The 2744-nt window shown below is 32.0% G+C and overlaps 1 pseudogene; it reads left to right on the top strand.

The window, feature by feature from the left end:
* The first annotated feature begins 1811 nt into the window (after positions 1-1811).
* LOC129289118 (patatin-like protein 2) lies at positions 1812-2277 on the top strand (annotated as a pseudogene).
* Positions 2278-2744: the final 467 nt, after the last annotated feature.

Genomic DNA, 2744 nt, shown 5'->3' with positions numbered 1-2744 from the left:
TTTCTTTCCTTCTTGTGATGCCTTTCTTCCATAAGTGAATATAGGTTTTTTTGAGTTTAGGAGGAAAATGTTCTTTAGCCCTATTGTGATCGTATTTAACTTAATTGTGTGTATTATTTAGTTAATAAAAGGGAAAAAATACATATTAAATCAAGGTAAAATGACCGCTTATAACTAGTCTTCTAGATATCTTATTTTATTTGATACAATGCTCCATTACTAAAATGCTGAAAATAAACCCTAAATATACTAAACCTGGAAAATCAAATTATTTATTTTCCATAAGAGAAACACAAAATAATCGAATCTTAGTAACCAAGACTGTAAAATCGGTTTATATAAAGAAGACCAAGACTCTTCGGACCTAAACAAAAAACAAAAAAAACCAAGACTAGATCCCTCGATGTTTGTAAAATTGTAATATTGAGATCATCATAGTGACCAAAATATCAAATTATAAGCACTTGCCTCCGTTTTCTCCCTCTTATCCAAATATAACGTTTTCTGGAAATGATTCCAAGTGAAAAAAATATCTTTCAAGGACCACTGAGATCAATATTTAATATCAATCAAGGATTAAAAGATTCTAAAATATCATTGCAAGACCAGATGACTCATTTTAAAAAGTTGGACAGGAAAAGACTATAATACCCATGCTTTTTTTTATTGACAAGTAGGCAATTTTTAATTAACAAGTACTTACTCGCATTTAACAAAAAACCATTTATTAATTGACAAGTTTAAAAATATAAAAGAGCTTGGATGTGGGAAGGAACAATTGAAGTTCATGTTTCAACAAGTAACCATATGTAATTAACAAGCATACATTTTTATATAACAAGAAGCTATTTGCTAATTGAAAAGTTCAAGAATATGAAGGAGCTTGGTTGTGAGAAAAGACAAGTATAGATCATGTTTCAACAAGTAGTTATTCATTCATTAACAAGTACTTATTTGCATTTAATAAGAAACCATTCGCTAGTTGACAATTTTTAAAAAAAGAAAAGAAAAAAAGGGGTATTATAGTCTTTTCCCATCTAAAATTATTTTTAAATCAATCTCATAATCTTACATTGATATTTCAAAATCTCTTGGTCTTTGTTTGATATTAAATTTCTTCAATGGTCCTTGAATGATATTTCCCCTTAAAAATATTTCAAACAGTACTGATATTCCTGTTTGCATCTCACATACACAATCCCTGAGAACAAGCCTCTACGAGATTTATATATCATTGCTCGTTTTTTTTCCTCGCTGGCAGACTTATTATTCCGCAAAATTAGTTCGCACCACATGCTGTATATATCTTTTTCACGATTTATTTCACAGTTTTTGTTATGAAACTTTCTATCAAAATAGCACCCAAGCTATTCACAAGAGAAATGTTATGGACAAATTTTTGAAAATAAATTCTCGCACTAATCTTGAGGGAAAATACTACTTTCTATAAATGAAAAAATAATTCAAACAAAAAACTGCCAGTCTGCCAGCCCTATATCTACTGACGTACGTTTCTAATATTGGAATAATTTATAACGACCAAATTTAAATCGACAGCATTTGGAATAATTTATAATGGCCGGCTTGACTCTCATTATTTATAAAGAGAGAAGACCTAGACGAGATCTCTCGATCTACAATATAATCAAGTCATTAATAAATGAGCCAGACGTAGGACACAAACGCATAAGATTTTTTTTTTTAAGAAGAAAAGTAATATAAAAATTTGCAGCCCGCTGATGAGGGGTCTATAAATAGCATTCACACCAACGAAGGAAGAGCACACAAGCAATCCCTAACTCTCTCTCCCTCCCTCCCCCTCTCTCTCTCTGATCATTTTTCTGAGACCTTCGTTGCTGGATAAGTAATGGAAGAAACAGCAAAGCTACCGCCTCCATCAGCTGGGAAGGTTGTCACTATTCTCAGTATTGACGGAGGTGGGGTTAGAGGGATCATACCTGCAATTCTACTCATGAAACTAGAGGAAGAGTTGCAGGTACGTACATTGTTATCGTAGTATGTAAATCTGGGTCACTCGTCTGTTGAGTTAACATATGATTTTCTCCATTTTTTATTTGATTCAGAAAGTTTCTGGGCATGAGAATGCGAGGATCGCAGACTATTTTGACTTGATCGCGGGAACTAGCACTGGTGGAATCATCACTGCCATGCTCACCAGCCCCAGATGGAGACTATCGTCCTATGTTTTCTGCTCCACAAATTAAAGATTTCTACAGAAAGAATCCCCAGGAATTTTCCCCCCAAAGAAGTACGTAATTTCAAATTTGCATAACTAATTTTCCTTGAAAGTAGTTCGGTGATAAGAAACCCAATTACTGTTTAAGGTTTTAATTGGTCAATTTTGAATCTTTTACATGGTACTCACGTAATCCTCTTCAATATTGTTTTATTCAAGTTGGTTAAAATCTATCTGGAACTATCTCTCCATTTTCTTGAGTTATAAGTAATGTGATCTTTTATGAGTATTTTATTATATATACATATAATTATAGATACAAGATTTAAACTATGTATACTTATTGGATTCGTTTTGGAAATAGTTTTTTCTTCCAAAATCTTAATCCTATATTAAATGTGCATAAATGAGGAGTTAGGCTTGGGTTGGATAGAAAAGATTGTAGGAAAATAGTGAAAAAAATTAGAAAGGAAAACTTTTAAAAACATTGAAATGCAATGACTTGTCACTAGGGTAAATAGATAGGATTGAGATAATCCTCTAATCT

Source organism: Prosopis cineraria, unplaced genomic scaffold, assembly GCF_029017545.1.
Source record: "Prosopis cineraria cultivar Desert tree isolate PC_DT_omini unplaced genomic scaffold, ASM2901754v1 PC12, whole genome shotgun sequence".
NCBI lineage: Eukaryota > Viridiplantae > Streptophyta > Magnoliopsida > Fabales > Fabaceae > Prosopis > Prosopis cineraria.
Note: the sequence above shows the minus strand (reverse complement) of the source record. Positions and strands in the feature narration are given on the sequence as shown.